The sequence below is a fragment of the Phascolarctos cinereus genome, unplaced genomic scaffold (assembly GCF_003287225.1).
Source record: "Phascolarctos cinereus isolate Bilbo 61053 unplaced genomic scaffold, phaCin_HiC Scaffold_8;HRSCAF=390, whole genome shotgun sequence".
NCBI classification, from domain to species: domain Eukaryota; kingdom Metazoa; phylum Chordata; class Mammalia; order Diprotodontia; family Phascolarctidae; genus Phascolarctos; species Phascolarctos cinereus.
Genome location: NW_027556291.1, coordinates 9488032 through 9505142, shown reverse-complemented (window position 1 = coordinate 9505142; position 17111 = coordinate 9488032). Strand labels below are relative to the sequence as shown.

The 17111-nt window shown below is 44.9% G+C and overlaps 1 non-coding gene across 1 annotated transcript in view; it reads right to left on the bottom strand.

The window, feature by feature from the left end:
* Window positions 1-17111, bottom strand: part of LOC110192329 (XK related X-linked) — a 53664-nt gene that overhangs the window by 10671 nt on the left and 25882 nt on the right. The window contains exon 3 of the transcript XR_013483664.1: window positions 13360-13420. This is a non-coding gene — a transcript (XK related X-linked). The remainder of the gene's footprint in view (window positions 1-13359; window positions 13421-17111) is intronic.

The window sequence follows — 17111 nt, the reverse complement described above, 5'->3', positions numbered from 1 at the left end:
TCACCTGTAAAATGGGGATAATGATAGCACTTCTCTCCCAGAATTGTAAAGTTCAATTCAGATAAAAATTGTAAAATGCCTGGCACACAGTTAAGTACTTAATAAACGCTCCTTGCCTTCTTCAGCTTCCTAGCTGATCCCTACACTGAGGGGTTGCTTACCCACTTCATTCACCTAGTCTGTCCCTGGTCCCATTTTGTTTCTCTTTCTATGGCTCCAGTTCTTCTGAGCAAAGAAATCGGGTCCATGGTGAAGGGGTAGAGTCGGAGGGCAATAAAGCAGACGCTGTACTTGCGTTGATGAGATGGAAGGTTAAGAAGCCCCAAAGCCAGAAGCTTTTGTTGAACCCAGAAGCCACATTTCTTCCTAAAGAAGTGGGATTTGGTCTGGCCATGTTACTTCTCCACTCAAGAAGGTTCAGTGGCTCCCTATTGACTCTAGGATAAGACACAGACTCCTGTTTTACACTGAAAGCCTGTCCCAGTCCAGTTGCAACATCGCTGTCCTTCATGCACACATTCTAAGTTCTAGTTCAACTGACTTTCCTACTGCCTGCTGTTCCATAGAATCCCTACTTCCAGTCAAGGTTCAGCTTACATGTGGCCTCCTGATTTTCCAGCAGCAAGTTCTCTCCCTCCACCCCAGATGACTTGGAAGTTTCTTTGTCCAGATTTATTACTGTTGTTGTTGTTCAGTCAAGTGGGCTCCCCGTGACCCTATTTTGGGGTTTTCTTAGCAAAGGTACCGGAGTGGTTTGCCATTTCCTTCTCCAGCCCATGTTACAGATGAGGAAACTGAGGCAAACAGAGCAAAGTGACTTGCCCAGGGTCACATAGCTCGGAAGTGTCTTAGGTAAGATTTGAACTCAGGTCTTCCTGACTCCAGGCCCGGCACTCTATCCATTGTGTCGCCTCTCTGAAGGCTGGAACTGTTCCAAGTGCTATGATATTTTTCTCTTTGTATCCCCAGTACCTATTGTGATTCTTGCCATGTAGTTAAGTACTGTACTTAATAAATGTTGGTTTCATTGAGTTGAATTGGCATGCCTACTATGTTGCCTTCTCTCCTGTTTTTTGCCCCTGGCACATGCTTTTAACATGTGACCATGTTGTAGTGATTAGAGTGTCCTGGACTTGGAGTCAGGAAGTCCTGGATTCAAATCCTGCCTCAGACACTTCCTAGCTGTGTGACAAGTCACTTCATTTCTGTCTGCCTCAGTTTCCTCATCTGTCAAATGGGGATAATAATAGCACTGACCTCACAGGGTTGTTGCGAAGCTTAGAAGAGGCAACATTTGTAACCCAGGCCTGTGCTGTTTGTCTTTGCTTTTCTGAATTATTTTTTACCTCACGGCCTGGGTTGATGATAATTTGAGGACAGAACAAAGACTGGTAGAAATTTTCTGAGACTCACCATGTCCTTTCTATTTCTGAGCTTGACATGGTCAGAAAAATGAAGACACTTGTACACAGGTATACAAGAGTGAATGCTTTTTTCCCTTCCCTTTTCCTGTTCCCTATGGGGGTTCATGACAGTGGACTTTAGGGGTCCAACATACGTCAGACTGGTGAGCAGCTGCAAGTAGCCATGGCTCTTTTTTTTAAAGGCAATTGGGATTAAGTGACTCACTCAAAGTCATACAGCTACTAAGTGTCAAGTGTTTGGTCTGAGGTCAGATTTGAACTCAGGTCCTCCTGACTTCAGGGCTGGTGCTCTATCCACTGTACCACCCTAGCTGCCCCAAAGATGGCTCTTTTCACCAGGCTTCTTTCTCTTGATACAGTGTGAGTCCTGGACACATCCACTGCTGTCCTTTCTATGGCCTGCAGGCCCAAATATCTGGGAAGGTAAGTAGGAGGAGTTGGAATGGCTGGAAGCAAAGAACCTCCAGTAAGCATGCTTAACAACTTTCATTTTTTTCATTATGTTTTACAAACTCTGTGGCTGCCATAAGTCAATTTCCCTTGCCCTGAAAATGTGAGAGAGAAGAAGAGCCTTAGAAGTCCTATTCTTGTAGAATATTTTTGAGCAATATTCCATGTCCTCTTCTAGAGCATGGCTTCTTAAATTTTTTTTGGCTCATGGACCCCTCTGGGAGTCAGGTAAAGCCTAGAGACCCCTGCTCAGAATAACATTTGTTGCCTACATTCATAATTGAAGGAAATGCTAAATTTCAGTTAGAGGTTTGTGAAAATAAAGACACAATTTTTTCCCATCCAAGGTTGCAGATCCCCAGAAATATACCCCCCCATTAAGAATCTGTGCCTTAGATCAATTTTGAATAAATGAATTAATAAATGAAGCATTTATTAAGTACTTACTATGTGCAAAGCACTGTGCTAAGCCCTGAAGACACACAGCAAAAAGTCAGACAATCCCTGCTCTCAAACGGCTTCCATTCTAATGGGGGAGAACACCCACATCTGGGGGACAAGTAGCCAGGCTGCACCTCCACAGGGGCTGCTTCCCAGGTAGCAGGCCCAGGACTAGAAGCATGGTTATTCCCAGAGTTCAGGATCCTGTGCTGATCCCATCAGTGTAAGAGGGGATATGGTGGCCAAGGTAATGGTGATGGTCTGACTTGCCTGGCACATGCTGCCTTCTGCCTTTCCCTAAGGGTGCCTGGTTGCTGTCACTAGGCTGGCCTGCCTGCTCTGTTGGGGAGGGAAGGATTCTAAGTGTATTTGCATCTTGAGCACACTCTGTTAGCTAGTGCAGATACTGCAGGCTTTTAGGAGGTTCCTCCATGCCTATCCCAGACAGACTCTGAAGGGACCACTTAGTTGGAGACTTGAACAGATCTGCAGCTGGTGGGGTACTCAGAAATTCCACTCCCTGCCTGGAATTGATGCCATGATGCATCCCCATTCTGTGGAACACAGGCCAGTGTGGACTGCTACTGCTGCTCCAATGCCCCAAGTAACACAGGTCATCCCCACAGGTGTCACATATGTAAAATGTTTTGTGAACCTTAAAATACAACATAAATGTGAGCTGTTGTGCATTTAAAGCTAGGTTCTGTGACTTCATGACAGGGATTGAGAACTATGGGCAGCCCCATTTTCTGTGGGCCATTCCTGTCTTCCCTTCACCTTCTCTTAGCCCCGGTCCCCTCCCAGTCAATCAATTAATAAACACTTATTAGGCACCTAGTATGTACCAGGCACAGTGCCAAGAGCTGAAGATACAAAGAGGCAAAAGACAGTCCTTGCTCTCAAGGAGCTCACGATCTAATGGAGGAACAACAAGAAAACAAATACGTAGAAACAAGGGGCAGCTAGATGGTGCAGTGGCTAGAGCACCGGCCCTGGAGTCAGGAGGACCTGAGCTCAAATCTGGCCTCAGACACTTGACACTTACTAGCTGTGTGACCCTGGGCAAGTCACTTAACCCCAATCGCCTCACACACATATACACACAAAAAAGAAAAAAAAATGTAGAAACAAACTATTTGCAGGATAAATAGGAAATAATCGATAGAAGGAAGGCACTAGAATTAAGAGGGGTTGGGAAAGGCTTCCTATAAAAAATGGGTTTTTAGTTGGGACTTGAAGGAACCCAGGGAAGCCAATAGGTAGAGATGAGGAAGTAGAGCATTCAAGGCTTGAGGAACAGCTGGAGTCTGTAGTTAGTGGAACAGCCAGGAGGCCAGCGTCATTGGTTGGAAAAGTACAGGGCTGGGAGTGAGGTATGTGAAGACTGGGCAGATCGTGAAGGGCTTTGAACACCAAACAGAGCATTTTGTATCTGATCATGAAGGTGATAGGGAGCCACTGGGGTTTCTTGAGTAGGAGAGTGACATGGCTAAACAGATGGATTAGAATGGGGAGAGACTTGAGTTAATCAGTCAGCTGCCCCAGCTCCAAGCCCTCCATTCAGCCCGACTCCGATCCTTGTCTCTCTGTCCAGTTGAGAGAAGGCTCTTGTGTCTGGGCAGCACAGGGCAGAGTTATGATGCTCTGAGGGAGCAATCTGCCTGGGATCTCTTAGGAAGAAAAGAATGTCGTCTATCAGCTGATGCAATCTTGAAGTCTAATGTGCAACTCTGTCTTTGCAGCCAGACTCGTTCTCCAGGCCCCCAGCCTACACTTAACCTACTTCCAAGGCACTTGCTAAAGATTTTTCCTCCTTTGAGTATGCACCAGAGCAGCTCTGAGTACTTTCAAACTGTTGTGGTCAGAGAGAAACTTTGCTTCTTTCTGGCCTAGTCAGTATCTGTCCAACAGATTTTTTATTCCCTAACTACACCCCCTCCTCCTACCTGATACTCTCCCAACCCTTTACTCCTGCCCTGATCCTTTTATGGATTTCTCCCCACCCATCACATTTAGATGTTTTATGTCTGGAAAATCCCAGTATCCAAGCTGACTACTGTGTGCCTGCCTGTAACCTCAAGGATGGGAAAGGAAACCTACCCTCCCCTTCCTATAAAAAACAGAGCTATCTCCTCCAGCAAAACGCCTTCATTATCTCCTCTCTCTCTCTCTCTCTCTCTCTCTCTCTCTCTCTCTCTCTCTCTCTCTCTCTCTCTCTCTCTCTCTCTCTCCCTCTTTTCCTCTCTCTCCTCCCCCTCTCCATCTGTCTGTCTGTCTCTCTTTTTCTGTCTCTCTCTCTCTCTTACTCTGTCTCTCTTTTCCTTTCTCTGTCTCTGTCTATCTCTTTTCCTCTCTCTCTCTCTCTCTCTCTCTCTCTCTCTCTCTCTCTCTCCCCTCCCCCTCTCCATCTGTCTGTCTCTCTTTTCCTCTCTCTCTCTCTTACTCTCTGTCTCTCTTTTCCTTTCTCTCTGTCTCCGTCTATCTCTTTTCCTCTTTCTCTCTCCCTCTGTCTCTCTTTTCCTCTCTCTCTCTCTCCCTCTGTCTCTGTCTCTCTTTTCCTCTCTCTCTCTCCCCCTCTTCATCTGTCTGTCTGTCTTTTCTCTCTCTCTCTCTCTCTCTCTCTCTCTCTCTCTCTCTCTCTCTCTCTCTCTCTCTCCTCCCCCTCCATCTGTCTCTCTTTTTCTCTCTCTTACTCTCTCTCTGTTTCTCTTTTCCTTTCTGTCTCCGTCTGTCTGTCTATCTCTTTTCCTCTCTCTTTCCCTCTCTCTGTCTCTCTTTTCCACTCTCTCTCTCTCTCCCTCTGTCTCTGTCTCTCTTTTCCTCTCTCTCTCTCTCTCTTTCTCTCTCTCCCCCTCTGTCTCTCTTTTCCTCTCTCTCTCTCTCTCTCTCTCTCTCTCTCTCTCTCTCTCTCTCTCTCTCTCTCTCTCTTCTCTCTCTCTCATCTCTCCTTATCTGGCTCCCTCCATGCTGCCTACACACATGTCTATGTCTTCCTGGTCCTTAAAGGAGCCTCACTTGATCTGACCATCCCCACTATCTCTCCTGCGCTTCTTTGCTCAACTTCCTTAGAAAGCTGTCTACACTGTGCTTGGCACTTCCACTTCTTCCAATCCCATCTTTCAACCACAACTGCTCTAGTGATCCTCAATTGCTAAAATGAGTGGCCTTTTCTCAGTCTTTATCCTCCTTGACTTCTCCATAGCCTTTGGCATTGTTGATCACTCTCTTCTAGATACTCTCTTCTCTCTAGGCTTTTGGACCACTTCACTCTCCTGGTTCTCTTAGTTGTCTGACTGCTCCTTCTCAATCTCCTCTGCAAGTCATTCCTATTCCCTCACAGCAGGGGCTGGCAGCCAAGGCCAAACTAGGCATAGCAAGGAAAGGCAGCTTCAGGACTCTATGAGGCACCTAGAAGAAAAATACAACATACCAAAGGGGAACCATATGAATACTCCACAAAGAGGAAGAAAGGACTTCCAACAACCAGATGCTGTGAGCTTCCCGTTTGCTGCATGTACTCTTGAAGTCTGAGTTCACTTGCCTCTGGGCTGTCTATGTACTGCTGGAAGAGTGTGTCACATACTTTTGGGGAGATATTTTTTACTATACCACTTTAGTAAATATCCCTTTCTAAAAGCTAAGTCTAGCTGACTGATTGATGTCACCTGATAATCACAAGGAAACACACACTGGTTGGGGCTCATGAGTTATAGCATTAGCAAACCTCCTCCCACCTCTTGAGTCTACCAACAGAACCTTGAGGGGAGATAGAGTAGTCACCCTCTAGATACCCCACCTGCCAGTGCAAATGGGGGTTGGGAGAATAGCTATAGAACATTGTGGCACTTCATTATACAACTCATCACTTGTTTGAACTGGCATAATAGGTTAATAGATTTAGAGTTGGAAGTGACTCAAGTTCAGTCCTCGTTTTATAGGTGAAGTAACTGAGACTCAGAACAGTTAGGTGACTTGATTAAGGTCACACAGATAAATAAGCATGAGAAATGAGATTAGGAGGCAGGTCCTTTGACTGGAAATCCAGGCTGATCACAGGATCACAGACTTAGAAGTAGAAGGCACCTCAGAGACCATCCCCCCAGATGACCCTGAATCCTTCCAGATGATACTACATCCCTGGCTATCCTTCTAATACTGATTACATCTTCTCTAACATCCCTGACTTACTGCTTCTGTAGGAAGAGGCAGAATATTCCTTGCTCCCCACTGCCACTTCCTGATTCTCTTCTATTGCCCTCACTCAGCTATCTCTCCTCCTTTGAGATTTACTCTATCAAAATTGATCACCCAATCCAGATCCTGATGGCTGTTCAGTGCCTGGCTCATGAACTTTCCCTCTGCCCCAACTCCTGCCCTCATACAAGGGGACTTCAACTTGGATGCCTGAGGTTCTACCCATTCATCTCCTCAATCTACTCAACTCCCATAACCTCCTTCTCCACCCCACCTCAGCTACACACAGAGGTAGCCATAGCTGTATTTCATTTCCATGAACATATTCTCTGAAATTCATTGATTGAATCCCAGTCCCTTACCATTCCATGTGACTTGCCCAGGGTCACACAGCTAGTGTCAAAAGCAAGATTTGAAACCAGGTCTTCCTGAAACCAAGTTGGTCATTTTATCTCCAGTGTAAGCCACACTGCCTGAGATCAAACCTACCTAGGAAGGGCACTAAACTGGCAGAAAAGGAATGGGTCCTACTCTCTGGGGTAGCTTGCTGTGCAGCTGAGGTGAAGGTGCCACCCAGTGGTGAGAGGAGACAGGAAACTAGTCTTGTGGGTAGGCAGGGATGCTTGGATCCTAGATTTTGAGCTGCAAGGGCCCTCAGAGGTCACCAAGTCGAACCTCCTCATTTTACAGATGAGGAAAACAAGGCCTAGACGTATGAAGTGACGCAGGGAGTAAACAGCAGACTCTTGGGGGGTTTCATGGTTCCCCGATACTCCAAAAGAAGAAGATGGAAATGAAGAGGCCATTCCCGGTCGGTATAGGGAGTAAGGAAAGCACAGACCCAATGAGGAGAGAGGATGGCTCATGGCACGGACAGGCAATAGAACTCTCTGGCAGAACTTTGCACCCCTGAAAGGGAATGGGGTGACACAAGGCACCTGACTGTGGAGGACTTTGAATCACAGGTTAAGGAGGCCAAGTTTTCTTTAGGAGCCAATAGACAACCACTGAAAGGTTTTGAGATTATGAGTGACCTGACCAGATACAGTCTCTTGCTTTTCTTTTTTTCTTTCCACTCCAGGTGAAATTTGATTGTCTGTAGAAAATTTTACAGTGCCAAAAAATGTTTTTGCAAGCTTGGCACCGACAGCATCGGGGTCACTGTGTAAAAGTAACAGAGACTGGACTATCTTCTCTATACTTTAACCCCTTTTGTAAGGTCCCACCTTCCCTTCGTGTGTCTTTGTTATGTTACTCTGAGGACTCCTGCACTGAGGCCCAAAGAATCTTGGACCCCACTAAACCTCCCTCCCCTCCTGGCCAGCACACTCAGACCTCAGTCCAAGTCCAAATCCTGTTCCAGTGCAGAACTGGGCCATAGGCCTGTTCATCCAATGGCTTCACCCATACCCTAATCCTAGTCATCATTCAGCCACATTTGAATGGGGACCACTTCTTTCTTTTGTTATTTTTGAAACTTGGCTTCACTTGACCTCCTTTCCTCTACCTGTTTTTTCTGTCTTCACCAGCCTGTCATCAGAGGTTACAGAAATAAATCCAACTGCTCTGTAAACCAAGGCCTAGATTGGGGAAGTGAGTCTGGCAATGACGGAGCAAGGAACCTATAGGGCAAGAGAGAGGCTGTGAGGTTTGAGAACCAGGGCCATGGTAAGAGTGATAGCTAGGGGGCTTGTACTCTCTGAAGGGGAACATAAGTTCAAGGTCTTGGAGGTGATACACGCTGACAAGGTCAAGGGGACGTTCATAGCCTTTGGTGAGTGACTGATATAGAACAAAGTTAGAGGGCATGGGAACATGCCCTTACCATCTTAGGACCGTCCTTGTCTCTTTCTGCCTTCTGTTTCTCACCCAAAGACAACCGCGTCCCTTATTCTGAAAACCAGCTATCTTTGTCAAACCTTTCCATGGTATCCCAGGAGACCCCTGCCCTGAACTAATCCAAGTCAAGACAAGACACATTTATTAGGAACCTACAATGTGGAAGGCCCTGTGCCAGATGCTGAGGATATAAAGACAAGATAGTCTCTGCCCTCAAGGGGTTTAAATTCACTGCGGGTGTGTGTATGTGTGAGGGAATGATGTGCAGCTATAGTGTGCCAACAGATAGGTATATACGTGATCCTACATTCATGTAGGAATCACAGAATTTGAGAGTTGGGCAAGACCTCAGATGCATCTAGGCTCACTCAAACCCTGAGAGAATCTCTCCTATACCATACTTGACAAATAGTCTCTGGCCTCTGTTTGAAGACTTTCAATGAGGGCCTCCCACTCCCTCCTGAGACAGCCCATTCTAGTCTTGGCCAGCTCTAAACATGAGGCACTTTGCCTGAAATCAAGCCTTAACTTTGCCTCCTTGCAACTCCCACTCATTGCTCCTGACTCTGCCCTCTGGGGCCAAGCAGAACAAATTGACATAAGTTGCCCTGGGGTCTGGGGGCTCAAGCACACACCCATAAAAGCTACAAACACTTCCTTCCTAGGCTCTAGACAACAATGACAGGCCTGGGGGATGTTCTTGGGGCCTTTCTTCTCTATAGGAATCACCTGATGGCTACTCCATCCTGAGGATGTGGAGAAGATGGGACACACCTATTAGAGTCATGAGATGCTGGTCAGACACTTAGAGCTGTGGAGGAGCTACCCCTACCCCACAGCCCAGGCTAGATTGTGACTGTGTAAGGATGAAGGGAGTCTCTGTAGAAGAATATTTTACCCCTCTTCCATCTCAACTTGTTCCTTATCCCTCAATGCCCCACCAGGATGTGTGTTCTCAGCAACAGATTTTCTTACCTAGCCTTAATCAGTGAATGGGTGTTGCCTCAATCAAACTGAGACCTGTTAAAGACCTTAGCTTAAAAAGGCCAACGTCTCCCAGTACATCCAGGGCCATCTCCAGTCCACCTGATCTATATCTTGCCATTGGACCCAGATGGCTCCTGAGGAGAAAGTGAGACTGGTGACTGTGCACAGCCCTCCCTCCCTTAAATCCAATTCGCTCGCATGTCAAGGTCCTCTTCGAGAATGGAGGACCAACAATAACAACAATCTCAGCAGCAGCATTCCCTATGGGCTGGGGGTGCAAAGAAAGGCATAGTAGTCCCCACTCTCAAAGAGCTCATAGTCTAATGGGGGAGACACCATACAAACAACTATGGACAAATAATACATATATAGATGATAAATCAGAGAAAATCAATAGACGGAAGGCTCTAGTATTAAGGGGGATGAGGAAAGGCATCTTGCAGAAGGTGGGACTCAGCACTGTTTGTGTCTGATTTCCCTGAGAATTAAACCTCTTCCCCTAAGCCCTACTCCCCTTCTCCCCGTAGGAGAATAATAGAAAGCAATAGGATGAAGGGCAGAAAGTGGGGAAGAGCTCAGCCTAGCACCAGGCTCAGATTCCCCAAGTATTCCATTGGCTGTTGTATGCAAGAGATTGTAGGGAATGACAAGGATCGGAAGACTTGGAACCTGCCTTCTAGAGGGTGATGATCTTAACAGAGAGGGCAAATAAGCATGTGACACTCAGACAGCAGTGGAGGAGTAAGGCTTTCTTAGGCCTAAGGCCTTCTTTTGCTCACATGTCATGATGTCTATCTAGGCAACTCTGGTTCTCCAAAGCTATGCCAGCAGCTTTGGAGAACTAGCTCCACTGAAATATTGGAAGCATCTTTTTGTATTTAGAAACTCTCACTGGAACTCTGCTACTTTGGTAACCTCTGCTGTCCCCTACACTCTGGAAAGAACCTCCTGAGGGAGTATAGGGTGTGTTCCGACTGACCGTGTTCCGACTGACCCGGACTCCCCTGCCGCCTTTAGCCTAAGGGAGTGCACGTAGTCGCCTGAGGACCTCTGGTATCATGTAAAAGACATGAGGTGAAGGAGGCGATCCTGGGTAAGTGATTGGTCAGCACTACTCTTGATACGCGCTCCTCACAAGGCCAAGATCTTCGGGGCGGCGTACAGTGGCTTGCCTGGGTGGAGGTAAGAAAGGGTGACCAATGGGAGCTTATTTGGAGCTTATGAGAAGAAAATAGATAAGTAAAGAGCAACGGAGGGAGAGGGAGGAGTAGAGGTAGAAGAAAGAGGAGCTACTGAAAGTTGTTTTGTCCTGTGTGTTCTGTGGGGGGTGTTCTCCAGCTTAAAGAAGCTGGTGCGGAGACGTCCGAAGCCTGTTGAGGTAAGTATAGGAGGTGAGTATTAAAATATTGCCCAAGTTCTTTGACCTATTAAGAGATACAGGAACCTTACAAGGGAGCTTTTGTTCTGAGACAAGCCGGGCCAGCAGACGTATTCCCCCACACTCTGTGCTCTCCCGTTTGAAGGCTCAGCAATGACAGTCTCTACCACATTGTGAGCCAGGAAGACTGCCGGGCTACCCATTGAGGACTGAAGATCACGATATGGGACCATCTAATCTACAACCCAAAGGAATGGATCTCCCTGGGAGGCAGCATGTCCAGGGATAGACCACATGCTTAGAGGCCACTTATTGATTGGTTACTGCTTCAAGGAGAAATCGACTGAGTGAATTCCAGGCTTGAGGTCCTCAGTAATCATTTTTGTTCTTCTCCCAGGGCTTACCTAGTACAGTGATTTTTATATCTAATACCCCTAATAAATGACTGTCGTGAATAAATTGGGTCTCCTGCTTATCTTGATGTGACTAGTAATAATAATAGGTGGTGTCTGGGTAATAAGTTGCCTCTTACAAAGCGTTTTGAATGGAATAATGTTGGTGACCAAACCTCACCTATGACATACAACAGTCCCTATAGCTTAGGAACTATGGGTATTAAACCCAACTTACAAAGAAGAAAACAGGTTTAGAGGAGCAAGTTTGGAACCAGATTCTTCCACAATCCAAACTCAACATGAAGGCTTGGGAGCTTCCAGCAACTCAGTTCAATTGCAAGTATTCCTGAGAAATTAGACATTGGCTATACGGGGAAGGAAGTTACCAAAGAGCAATGAGAGGCCTGGAATAGTAAAAAAGAATATGGTACCAGAGTCTCAGGACCAGGCTTTTGTCACTTTCTAGCAACAGTAGTACCTACCTTCCCTATCCCACAGGGATTTTGTCAAGATTTGATGAGGGAAGAAAACTTTCAATGGACCCTACAAATGTAAGTTTATGTTACTATCATAAAGATGCAATTTTGTCCAGAGCCATACATGTACCACAGAACGATGGGGGAACAGAAGGTCCTCAAAATTTTGGCAAAGGTCCAAGGTTGTAATGATTGCTTCTACCAAGTTATCTAGTCCCTGAGATGCTCTTGCAAAACCAATCTCTAACACTGGGATTATTTTCTGAGTTTCCCTATGGCTCCTTTGGTGATAGAAGGGTTACAGTCTGTAACTGAGAACAAGCAAGCTTTGTCTGAATTGTGAGATTGGTTTCAGGTTGACCTGTTCCTGTCATTCAATCCTGTGCCCTGGTTGGCAAGAGTACATGCCCAGCTGTTAGATGTCCAGGTAAGGGCTGAATTTCTATAGGAAAGAGACTCAGCAGCTTCCTTTTCCCATTTTCCTTGTTCTTCTTTTCTTTAAAACCACTTTGATTAATGACCAGGAAGGGAAGGTTAAAAAAGAAATTAATTTTTTAAACTTTAAGAAAATTTTCGAAAAAGCAGGTTGAACTTTTAAAAGAATACTATAAATTAAACACTGAGCAATTTGGTGCTGACTTTTCGGTTTTTTTTTTTCTTTTTAAGCCCAAAATTCAGCTTGTCACCTGATTTAAAAGAGTATTGTCTGCCGATGTGCAATGCAATGGGCCAGTCTGGTTTCTTTGGATGGATGGTAACATACCACAACATGGATGGTCTGTAGTGAGCAAGGTGTCCATTTCACCTGGCAGATAACAGATTAGCCATCCTCACATACTTTTTCTGAATTTAAGAAGTCAGTCTTAGGATCCTACTAGCCTTCCAGAAAGACTAGTTACTTTGCTAGCTATATTTATTTGGTAGAAGGGTGGGGAATTATTTCCACATCAGCAGGTGTCCTGGACATTTGGAAAGATTGGGCTATGGTCAGGAAGATGAAGCTAAACAATGTTAAGAAGGAGAGGCAGCCTTCTGGAAAGCTAGCAGGATTACAGAGATGTCCATGTAGTGACTGCACATGAATAATCTATAGCAAATTGCTTGCTGTCTCAAGGAAGGGGGAGGAGAGTAAGAGAATTCGGAATTCAAAATTCAGAAAAACAAATGTGAAAATTTGTTTTTACATGTAATTGAGAAAAAAAGAAAATAAAAAAAAAGAAAATTGAAGTGATAATCACACACACAAAAGAAATGTCCATGTCAGGAGATTGTAGACATCTAAGTGTCAAGGCATGGGGGTGGGGGTGGGGTGGAGACTGGGGAGAAACATGGGAAGGAGGCTGAAGGCTCGATAAGATTGACAAGGAGAGCAAAGGCCAAATATCTCAGCTACCAAAGAACAACTGATTAGATTCACATCTTCCACCACTTCCTTCCCCTTCAACATCTGCTAAGGCAGCTTTCAGGCCCACAAACTCCTCAGATATGAAGCCTTCGCTGATATGAATAGGCTCCTCCTACCACATTTCCCTATCCCTTCTGAACTCCCCTGCTATCTGCCATTTAATACAGATGCAGCCAGACAGACATCCATTCCCTACCTTTAGCAGAGAGCTGTTGAACTGCGGGGCAGCCCCTCATTTTACAGTAAAACCTGCCATCGTAAGATGATGACACCCCCTTAAAATGACAGGGATCCTCCTCCTGGTCCCCTCACCTAGTTAATACACACTGCAATGTCCTATCACCCACAGCTGGCCTTTGCGTCTTCTCACCTGTGCCACTTATGGGGTTTTTCTGGGTTGTTTCTGATGTAAGCACAGCAAGCTTGCAAACCTAAGGAAAGACAAGGATTTATTGCTGTCATCTGATTCTACAGTAACATTTTCAGAAACTTTGCCCAGCAGCTTCAATCCCCTATTTCAACAAGCATAGACAGATAGCTAGACATGAAATGCACAACCCAGAGAGATCTTGGCAGAAAAGATTACAATGGGATGGAATCTTCAGTTTAATGCCTTAGACCTTAACAGTTGGATTTTTGACAAAAAGTTGTTTGCCGCATTTTGAGTTTCAAGTTGTCTCCCTTCCTCCCTCCCAACCCCGAATTAGAGAAGGCCAACATTTGATATGGACATAGCTGTGGAACCATACAGTACATCCTTCCATACATCAGTTCTTTCTATGAAGGTGGATGGCATCTTCCTTCAAAAGTCCAACGTAGTTGATATGAAAGATCATATTACTCAGAACAGCTTAGTCATTCACAGTTACTCTTCAGACGAGGTTGCTTTTACCGTATACAACATTCTCGTTTCTGCTTTTTCACTTTGCATCAGTTTAAGTAAGCTTTTCTGTGTTTGTCTAAAATCGACCTGCTTGTCAATTCTCATGACACAGTGGTATTCCATCACAATCGTATACCACAACTTATTCAGCCATTCCCCAATCTATGGGCATCTCCACAATTTTCCAGTTCTTTGCCATGACAAAGAGAATGGCTATAAATATTTTAGAACATACAGATTCTTTCTCTTTTTTCCCTGACCGCCTTGGAAAACGGACCTAAGGTGGTACTGCTGGGTCAAAGGGTATACACAGTTTTATGACTCTTTGGGTATGGTTCCAAATTGCTCTCCAAAGGACTTTCTTAATATGAACATCCCATGGTGCCGTTCTCTGCCCTGCTCAGGCCACAGAGGGAGTGCTATTGCTGTTCAGTCGTTTCAGTCATACCCAATGCTTTGTGACCCCATCGGGGGTTTTCTTGGCAGAGATACTGGAGTAGTTTGCCATTTCATTCTATAGCTCATTTTAGAGATGAGGAAACTGAGGCAAAAAGGCTGAAGTGACTTGTCCAGGGCCACAAAGCTATTAAGTGTCTGAGGCCAGATCTGAATTCTGAACTGAGGTCTTTCTGACTCCAGGCCTGGTGCTCTATCCATATATGGAGTTCTGTGTTCAGTTCTGGGAGACAGAGTTTAAAAAGGACACGGAGAAGCTGGAGAGTGACCAGAGGATGGCAACTAGGATGGAGAAGAGCCTTGTGTCCGTGCCATTGGAGGGCTTCTTAAAGGAATGGGGAGGTTTAGCCTGGGGAAGAGTCAAGTGAAGACAATAAGCATTTATTAAGCACCTGATGTGCTTAATAGCCAGGCGCTGTGCTAAGTGCTGGGGATACAGAGAAAGGCAAAAAACATTTCCTACTATTCAAGGAGCTCACAGTCTAACAAGGGTGACAATATGCAAACAGTTGTGTAAATACAAGATAAACAATGGAGAAACTAGAGACAAACCCGGAGGGAAGGCACTTAGATTAAGGAGGACTGGGAAAGGCTTTGGTGGGACTTTCGCTGAGACCTGAAGGAAGCCACAAGAAGTCAGGAGGCAGAGATGAGGAAGTAGCGAATTCCAGGCATGGGGGCAGCCAGTGAAAATGCCTGGAGTGGCGAGATACAGCGTGTTAAGGAAGGAAGAGCAGGCAGGCCAGAGTCACTGACTCACAGAGTACATAGGAGAGAGCAAGGTGTAAGAAAACTGAAAAGGCAAGACAGGGCCATATTGGAAGGGCTTTAAGAGCCTAACAGATCATTTCATATTTGATTCTGGGATAATACCAAATGACTGGGGTTTGTTAAATACGAAGGTGACATAATCAGACTTGTGCTTTATGAAGACCAATTTGATAGTTGTGTAGAGGATGGACTGGAGTAGGGAGAGACCTGAGGCAGGAAGAACAAGGGGAAATATCTGGAGCACTGAAAACTTGCAAGCCACCGGCCTGTCCCTAAGATCCTGGAATAGCATAACACTCAGTACTCCAAGAAAGCAGAAAAAGGCCCAGACCAGACCTTCCCTCCAGAAATGTGGCAGAGCCCAGTCCTGACATCAAGTATGAAGTCCAGAAGAAAGCTGGGAGAACGTGCAAACATAAAGCAAATCCTGCCATAATGAGCTATTCTGGTGACAGGAATGCTCAAGATAAAAACGTAGAAGAAAATGACTCCAGAACATCTACAAGCAATGCCTCAGAGAAAAACAGTTTGGGCATAAACTCAACTAGAATTCCTGGAAGAGATGAAACAAGAGTTAAAAAAAGAATTAAAAGATCTTTTTATAAATGGAATTAGAAACTCGAGGAAAAAAGTTGGAAAGGAAATGAGAACTATGGAAGAAAGAATTGAAAAGGGAATCAACGGTTTGGCACAAGAAGTACAAAACCTTGCCCAGGCAACAGACTGCCTGAAAATATGAATGGACCAAATAGAAGCCAATGACCTCATGAGACAACCAGAAATATTAACACAAAGTCAAGAGGCTTAAAAATGAAAGAAAACACAAAGTATGTCAGAGCAAAAACAACTGACTTAGAAAACAGATCAAAGAGGAAAAAATTATGACTTACTGGATTGTCTGAATGAACACCATGACAAAAAAAAAAGAGCCTAGCCATCCTATTTCAAGAAATCATAAAAGAAAACTGCCCATATCTCTTAGAACCTGACAGCAAAGTGGAAATAGAAACCTCAAATTCCTGAAAGAAACCTTAAAGTGAAAACTCCCAGGAACATCATAGCCAAAATCCAGAACTTCTAGGCCAAAGAAAAAATACTGCAAGCAGCCAGAAAGAAAGAATTCAAGTGCTTGAGGAGCCGTAGTCAGGATCACATGTGATTTAGCAGTCACCAATAAAAAGCAGCAGAGAATTTGGAATATGATATTCCAGAAGACAAAGAATATGGGCTCATAGCCAAGAATAACTTACTCAGCAAAGCTGAGTATAATGTTACTGGGGGGAAAGGGAGGTTTAATGAAATAGAGGACTGCCTTTCAAGCATTACTGATAAAAAGGCCAGAGCTGCAGAGATACTTTGAAGTTCAAACACAGGAGTGAAGAGAAACATAAAAAGGTAAACATCAGGGGTCATAGAGTCCAACTAGACAAGGCCTGGTTCTGTTTTGCCTTGATGATCTTAAGAATGGGAAAAGAGGGGAAGAAGAATATACTCATGTTGAGGGGGAAGGAGGAAGGTTAGGGGGAAATTACCTCACATCATTAGGGCACATGTGTAGACAAACAAGAAAGAGAGGGTAGAGGGCTGTCACTGACACTTGAACATCGCTCTTATCTGAACTGGTCAAAAAAAGGAAGAATATACCCACATAGAGTTGAGTACAGAAATATATCTTCACCCAACAGGAAAGTAGAAGGGAAAGGGGAATAAAAGGAAAAGGGGGATTAGGGAGAGGGCAGATTAAGGGAAGGATTAGTCCTAAACAAAACAAACATTAAGGATGTACAAAAACATATATTGCTCTTTTTGAGGTGGAAAAGGATGGGGATCTGAGGTGGGGTGGCCAGAAACTGGGGAATGCATGAACAAGTTATTGTACATAAATGTGATAGAATATCATTGTGCTGAACTCTTAGTGGCATAATAAATAACCAGGATTCCAAAACACGCTACCTACCTCCTCACACAGAGATGCAGGATTTGCAAGGAAGAATGAGACCCATTTTTTCTGA